Raw genomic sequence first — 8,697 nt, 5'->3', positions numbered from 1 at the left:
GAGGGGTCACAGGGTAAGAAAAAGCATACTGCGCTGAGCAGCATTTGGATCCTTGTGACCTTAGCAAGAGATATTATGGTTGGAGCAACGGATACAAGCTAAATGGGACTGAATTGAAGAGAGAAGCAGAAAGCGAGAAAATAGAAACTTTCTAGGAAGGAGAGGAAAGATGATAGCCGTGGGGAAGGGGAAATCATCAAAGGAGGAACTTCTTCTGTTGTTGTTAGCATTGTTTAGAATGAGAATGTTTAAAAACCTGTCGTAGGCTGTCTGACTGAATATATTACATTGTGCATGCATGCTAAGTCACTTCAGTCGTGTCTGACTCTTTGCCACCCCATGGACTGTAGCCCTCCAGGCTCCTTTGCCCATGGAATTTTCCAGACAAGAAGACTAGAGTGGGTAGCCTTGCCCTTCTCCAGGGGATCTTCCCCACCCAGGGATCGAACCTGTGTCTCTCACAATTCCTGCCTCGGTAGGCGGGTTCTTTACCACTAGGGCCACCTGGGAAGCCCATATTACATTAACCAAACACTTAACCTCCTCTCCTTCCTGAAACCCCACCAGAATTGCAATAAATACACAAGGGATAAAGAGAAATGGGATAGGGACATCAGGGAAAGAGACACTCACGGAAATTTGGGAAGAGAACACCTGGATGAAGGGTGGGAATTGCCTTAGGAAGGCTAGTTGGGAGGGGTGCTAGCAAGAACTCCAGGAAGCCTTCGGTCTGGAGAAACAAGAGAATCCAACTGGGAGCCCATGTCCGCATCCCATCTGCTCTCAGGGCACACCCAGGAGGTGGTTATAAGAACCTACACAGGTGATTAAATGGCACTGAACCACATACACACACTCTCCATGGCAGGGTAACTTGTAGAATCCTATGCATCTATAATTATTTTAGAATAAAAAGTTAACATTTTGACTTTCCTGGTGGCTCAGGCAGTAAAGAATCTGCCTGCAAAGCAAGAGACCTGGGGTCGATTCCTGGGTCAGGAAGATGCCCTAGAGAAGGAAATAGCTACCCACCCCAGTATTCTTGCCTGGAGAATTCCTGGTGGGCCATGGGGTCACAAAGGGTCAGACCTGACTGAACGACTAACACTTTCACTTTCAAAAAGTTAAAATTTTAAATAAGTAAAAAATCAAAAGTCCTTATATTTTCTTGTGGAAGATTTAACACACGATGTCCTTGTTCCAGTGGGAAAACTGAAGGGTATGTTCTCATGATATGTACAACAACCAGGGTGAAGACCCCCAGTGGGACAGAACTGAATACTTCTCTGCTAGGAAGAATGGGAGGGGGACAGGAAGACATGTAGATATCCCATGGACCTGCTGCTCTCAGGTGCCGGTGGTCTCAATGTGGAGTGGGCTTTTTTTTCTGAGGTGCCTCCTTTCTGGACAGTGCAATGGAGTGCATGGAACAGAAAACCCTTGAGCCAGCAAGTCCTGGGATCTCACAGTGACTGGGGAAGCTGGAGGAAGGCCGCGGCACTGTGTTCTCTCTGGGAACCTGGAGAAGCGCTCAGAGTCAGGGCTTCTGGCCATTTCCTCCTTCCAGGCACAAAACCTAGTGCTGCCTCCTCTGGGTTCTCACGTGGTTCATTGCCTCTGACTCATTGCCTCTTTCGATAACCACACAGTCCCCTGTTGGGGCCTTTGTTTCTTCTGGGCTTACCCACCACTCTCCACTGGCTCTCTCCGAGCCTCTGCATTTAAAAGCATAATGCTCCAAAGGTGGTGGTTGTTTTTTTCTCCTTCTTGTCCTCTTTATTTATCTTTAAGTGCCTGTGTGAGCATTGTAGCCAGTGTAGTCCTGGAACAGTCCCTATGGCTTTTATTGAATGGAATTCACTCTACTCTTTATGAATCAAAATCAGTTCCTTCCAGTGTAATGGAATCTGTTTTCAGATGATTGGTGAGGACTTTCAATTACTTGGAGGCTTCAGGCAGCAGGTCAGCCTTGCAGGCAGGATTTATTTCTGGTTTATGATTTGCCTCTGCTTTTATCTGACTTTGCAAGATCCTACAGCCCATAGAACTATGAGTCTGGGGTCCTTTGGCTAGCTTTGCTAGTTAGAGATTGCAGCCCTGAAGCAAGGGACTTCACAGATTTCTGTTCTGAGGGACTAAAGAGATCACTTTATTTCTTCCCTGTTGTTTCGAATAGAGAAGGGAGCAAGAGAGTCGTTGAAGGAGGACAGGGTGTGTTTGTATACTTGGTTTATAGAAGTCTGAGAGCATTTATAGAGAACACCTCTGTGTTTCTTAGCATTACTCTTATTAGCGTGCACTGTATAAAATTACCATATTAGTGGTTACCAGTGGTCAAGTGTGGTAATTTCACGTGGTTCATTCTAAAACATTTCTTTGGTAGCCAGCCTCTTCCTTCTACCAAAAATACAGTGACGTCTTTTCTCTCTTTCTTTATCTGGTCATGCTTACCCAGTAAACCTCTGCTTATCCCAAGTGCTCCCATCTTAACTAATTGCAAGATTTCCCATTCCCCAGGGACAGCAATGTTTAATGTGGTTCATAAACAGAGGCATTAAAGACAAAGTAGAAATAGCCACAAAGAAAACTGAAGGAAGATTACTCTCCAGGTCTGACCCTTTCAAACTGCCCATTGGTATGAGAGTAGTGGGGAGAAGGGTAGAGATAATCACGGATGAATTTCCTGTTGAGCCATCATCTAGAAACTTTCCTTCTCAGGCATCAGGAGATCTGCTTTCTCTTTCTAGTTTAGGTTTCTTATGTTCAGGCCGCAAACAGTTCTCCTTCTTAGCTTACTCTTATTTTGTTGAACCTCATCCTCAAGTAACTTCCTAAGAAAGGGACATAGAAGGAGAACTGTTTCAATCCTTGCTTTGTCTGAAAATATCTTTCTAACGCCTTCAGACTTGGCTGATAAGTTGGCTGAGTGTAGGATTCCAGGCTCCACTGTCTGTCAAAGCTACTGTTGAGAAATCTGGTGCTTGTTATGATGACCATTTTCTGGCATGTGGCCTGGTTTATCTTCCCTTTCTCTGGAAGTTTTTAGGAATTGTGTTAAACCTTATATCAATTTTGGTGACTTCCCTGCTGGCTCAGATGGTAAAGCGTCTGCCTACAATGTGGGAGACCTGGGTTCAATCCCTGGATAGGGGAGGATCTCCTGGAGAAGGAAATGGCAACCCACTCCAGTATCCTTGCCTGGAAAATCCCATGGACGGGTCGCAAAGAGTCGGACACGACTTCACTTTCACTTTCACTTTATATCAGTTTTGGAGAATTGACTCCTTTAAGTTTTCCAATTTATGAACACAGTATATTTCTTCATTTATCTATATCTTTTACTTCTCTCTTCAGCACTCTGTGGTTTTTAGCATACCTGTGCATATTTTGTTAGATTTACACCTCAGAATTTGTTTTTGCTTAGCGATTATAAGTCATATTATATTTTAAATTTCAGTTTTCATATATTTATCACCAGTATGTAGAAATACAATTAATGTTTGCACATTGATCTTGTAGCCTGAAAATTTGTTTCTTAGTTCCAGGTGTTTTTATGTTTGTTTTTTGCTTGTTTGTCTTCTGTAGTTTCCCTAGGGTTTTTATGAAGACCCTCATGCCATCTGCAAATGGGGGCAGTTTTATTTCTTTCTTTCTGAGCTGTATACCTTTTATTCCTTTCTTTTTTCTATTTTGCTGTCTAGGACTTACAGTATCATGCTGAAGAGAAGTGGTTCAGTATCCTTGCCTTGTGCCTGATCTTAGGGGAAAACATTCAAATCTTTCATCATCACATACAATGTTGGCAGTAGGGATTTTGCAGATGCTCTTTACCAAGTTGAGGAAGGTTCACTCTAAACCTAGCTATCTGAGAGTTTTATCATAAATAATGTTGAATTTTGTCAAATGATTTTTCTGCATCACCTGATAGGATCATATGATTTTTCTTCTTTAGCTTGTAAATATTATGGATTATATTGCTTGATTCGTGAATATTAAACCAGCATTTCATCCTTAGAATAAACCCAACTTGCTCATGATAATTATTTTATATATCACTGAACTCGATTTGTTAACATTTTCTTAAGAATGTAGGTGTCTATATTGATGAATATTGGCCTGTAGTCTATTTTTGTACTTTCTTGGTTTGCTTTTGCTTTCAGGATAATACTTGCTTTACAAAATGAGTTGATGTTCTCACTTTTATTTTCTGAAAGAATTGTGCAAAATTGGCATTAGTTAATTCTTCTTCTCACACTTTGGTAGAATTCTCAGCAAAACCATCTGGCCTCAAGATTTATTTTTTGAGAATTTAAAAATTATGAATTCCTTTTCTTTGATAGCTATAGGGCAATTCGAATTTGAAATGTCTTATTTCATACTGGGAGAATTGTGGTATACTGTGCTTTTCAAAGAATTGGTTCTTTCCATCTAAGTTGTCAAATGTATGTGTGTAGAACTGTTTCTAGTTTTCCTTTTATATGTTTCTGATGTCTTCAGGGAGTGTAGTCATTACCCGTTTCATTCTAATACTGCTGATGTCTGTCTTCCCATATTTTTTGTTAACCCTGCTAGAGATTTGTCTATTTATTGACCTTCAAAACAACCACCATTTATTTCATTGATTATTTTTCTGTTTTCATTTAACTAATTTCTGCTCTTATCTCTCTTGCTTCCTTCTTTCTGCTTGCTTTAGATTTGCTTTGCCTTCTTTTTCCTGTTTCCTGAGATGAGAGCTTAGACTATTGATTTCAGTTCCATTTTATTTTCTAATCTCATGAAGTCTGAGGTCTTCTGCCATTGTTCCGTAGGAGTTCTGTAGGAGTTGCGATGAGGGGAGGGAGGTTCATGAGAAAGGGATATATACATATTAGTTATGACTGATTCACGTTGTTGTGTGGCAGAAATAGACACAGCATTGTAAGGCCATTATCCTCCGATTTAAAAAAAATAAATTAAAAAATAAAATGAATTAAAATCAATATATCACCAAAAAAGGTAACTGCTGATTTTGATGGAAAAGATGGTTGGAAAAAACAAGAACTGTGCACGAAAAAAAATGTTTTAATCAAGAAGAGTTTGTCCATGGTTTCGATTCAATGAATATAGAAGGAAAACCTTTTTCTTTTTATGAAAAGTTGTAGAATTTCTATGATCCATTTAAATGTCCAGATAGTTAACACTGTACCCATTAAATGGGATACAATGTGCCATTTTCTAGACGTGGACCCTGACACTCAAATGTTTGGCAGTTTCTTTATTAATTAACAACGATGGTAGAAACAACACTGCCCACCCTTCTCCCCACTACAGCATTACTCCTGTGCTAGCCATTCTCACCAGCTGGAGCAGAGGCTATCCATAAGGGCTATGGGAAGGTTCCACCCAGTCTCCCCAAAACCAGCCATGTACAGTCTACAGCCCAGAGTAGAGGTGGGGACTGGCAAAAGTAAGGGTCAGTGGATGGCATCTACCTTCCTCTTCTTGCGCTCAGGCTCCAGTCAAGTCAGGTCAAAGGAGCCAGGCCCTGGGCCTCTTTGCAGGTACCTGGATATTGAACATCCATGTACAAAGGCCAGCCTAGGTCTTTCAGGAGGGTTGCAACTTCCCAAGTGCTAAAATAAATCAACAAACTCCAAATAGACAGGGCATGCCAACTCTACTACTTGCCAACTGTGTGACTTTGGGTAAATGTTTGGTCAGCTCTGCAATTCACTCTCCTCTTCTGAGAAATGGAATGATATTGGTGTCCATCTCCTAGGTTTGTTCTGAGGATTAAGGAGTTACTTTGTGTGAAGTTCTTTGAACAAGGTCTGGCAGAAGTAGGCACCAAATTAGCACTGATATTTTCTCTGACAGCCCCCATCCAAATTCCTTCAGCCCTTTCCACTTAAGATTCAGTCTCTGATGGTACAGGAGTGAGGAACTTGGCAATTACTTCTGCGTTCATCTCATCACCCTCTCTCTCCAACTTCATCTCCAAACAACCCTTCCACAGTCAAGGAAAAGCCAAGTCATTCGGTAACGTTGCAGACACTTGTTCAAAAAGCCAGGGGCAGGGGAGGAATACATGGAACCGGTCTAAGCAGAGTGCAGACAGGTTTGCGCAAAACCACCCCATTCACTGAGGGTTATGTGAATGATAGGATAAACACAACCCAGGCATTTTTGCTGAATTACAGCCCAGACTATATATATCAACAGTCCTCCATAAATGGAAAGCTCTTCTCCAGCAAGTCAGCCCCCACCACAATTTCCCAGAAGCAATATCCAGCAAGAAAAGCACTTTTAGGGACAAACCTGACTCAAAGTTTCAGGCTGCCGAAGGCTGAGCTACCCGGTTTGTGGGGTTCAGGGCAGGCATCGCCGCAAGCCTCAGACAGGTCTCCTCAACAACACAATGGAGAGACTCAGGAGTGCCTCCACCCTTCCGAGCGCCTTCCAGCCTACCCTGTCTCGTCCTGCTTTCAGAGCACACAGGATTCTAACTGAAAACACGCCACAAGGGCAAATACACCAACAGACTAGACCTTCACCACCAGCCCAGGCTGAACTTACATTTCTCTGCTTATCTGCTCCCACTGAAACTTCTGCCCAGCAGATTACGAATTTACTTATGTTAAGGGTTTATTATAAGTGATACAGCTCAGGAATAGCCAAATGGAAGAAATGCACAGAGCAAGGTATGGGGAAAGACCTTGGAAAGTCCATGCCTTCTCTGGGTCTATCATGTTCCCAGCATATAGATATGTTCACCAACCTAGAAGCTCAGTTGTGTAGGGGCTTCCATGGAGGTTTCACTATGTTGACTTCATTGATTAAATCACTGGCCTTTGGTGATTATTTCCAGCCACCCTCCTCCCCAGAATGGGGCTGAAAGTTCCAACTCTGTAATCACATGACTGGTTCCTCTCAAGCAGCCCCCATCCTGAAGCTGTTCAGGGCCCCAACCACCAGCCATCTCATCAGCCGGCAAAAGACAATAGATTTGAGGATTTTAGGAGCTCTGTCAGTGGCATCCAACTCTTTGCGACCCCCTGGATTATAGCTTGCCAGGCTCCTCTGTCCATGGTATTTCCCAGGCAAGAATACTGGAGTGGGCTGCCATTTCCTCCTCCAGGGGATCTTCCTCACCCAGAGACTGAAGCTGCATTTCTTGCATCTCTCTCATCTCCTGCATTGGCAGGCAGATTCTTTACTGTCTGAGACATCAGGGAAGCCTCAAGCATCAGGAGCAAAGACCAAATATTTATTTTGTACTATACTACAGGGTCCATGGGCTTATCTTCCAGGGAGGGTCAAACCTATTACCTCCCTCACAGGAGTTACCTCTGCAGCACACACATGCACACACACGCACACACACCCGTGCACACACTTATGCATGCAGGCACACGCATACATGTATACACATACATACACACATATACTCATACACCCACACACAATGCATACACATATACACAGTTACACACTTATATGAACACATCCATTAATTAGGTGTCCGAATATTAGAAACAGCCTTACAAACTATGAAATGTGAAAAGAACAATTTCTGGAATCTGTTGGTTCTCTACTGAGCAAGAGTGGAGAAAAGGATGCATGAGGCATAAAGATGGGGACAGACAGGCAATGCAATAACTATGAAAGTCACAAAGTTGTGAGGGCCAGCTTTGGTAGGAATCTCTGTCAAAGAAAAAAAACTCACTGGGAAAGAGTTCTGACAGTGAGGCAGAGGCTTCCCTTGGCCCCAGCCGGGGTTATTAGGTACAAAAGGCCAAGTTCTATGTTCCAGATCCAATCCATATCAATGTTGTAGAGCTATTTCTCTCCCTGATAGCTCAGTTGGTAAAGAATCCACCTGCAATGTAGGAGACCCCGGTTCAATTCCTGGACCAGAAAGATTCACTGGAGAAGGGATCGGCTACCCACTCCAGGATCTTGGGCTTCCCTTGTGGCTCAGCTGGCAAAGAATCTGCCTGCAATGCAGGAGACCTGGGTTCAATCCCTGGGTTAGGAAGATCCCCTGGAGAAGCGAAAGGCTACCCACTCCAGTATTCTGGCCTGGAGAATTCCATGGACTGTATAGTCCACGGGGTGGCAAAGAGTCAGACATGACTGAGTCACTTTCACTTCATTTCTCTCCAACACTATGTAAATAACTTCCATTGTGGTGACCTGCTGGAAACCACAAGACCAGAGCACCCCAGGGGCTCTTTTCTACTGGGTACCCTTCCCTGTGGCCAACCTACCCTACCCCACCCCCTGCCCAGAACTCCCACCACTGGTCCACCCGTGTGAACTCACACCACATTGCATCTTTAAGGATCGACCCCTGAAACCCCAAAAAAGTAGCATGTACACTCATTCACTCAGGATAAGAGGAAGACAGAGATCCAAGAGGCAGAGGCAAGGGGGGAGGAAAGAAGGTGCATTTATAGGCACAAGTGTCTAGCTTTCCCAGCTCCTCTGTTCCTACAACTACTTCTACAGCATCTCAGTTCTGCTGGGGAAGGTTTCCCTGTGGGTTGGAGTCAAAACTGGATGTCTTTTCACCATGTGGCACCTGCTGGCAGTTTCAGGCAGTAATGTGCTGTAAAAATAGTGTATTTCCTTTCTAGAGAGTACACATAAGAATATAAAGTGTGTGTGTGTATGTTCAGTTGAGTCCTATTCTTTGTGACCCAATGGACCGTAGCC

Source organism: Muntiacus reevesi, chromosome 10 (genome assembly GCF_963930625.1).
Source record: "Muntiacus reevesi chromosome 10, mMunRee1.1, whole genome shotgun sequence".
Lineage (NCBI taxonomy): Eukaryota > Metazoa > Chordata > Mammalia > Artiodactyla > Cervidae > Muntiacus > Muntiacus reevesi.
This window is presented reverse-complemented; position numbering follows the sequence as displayed.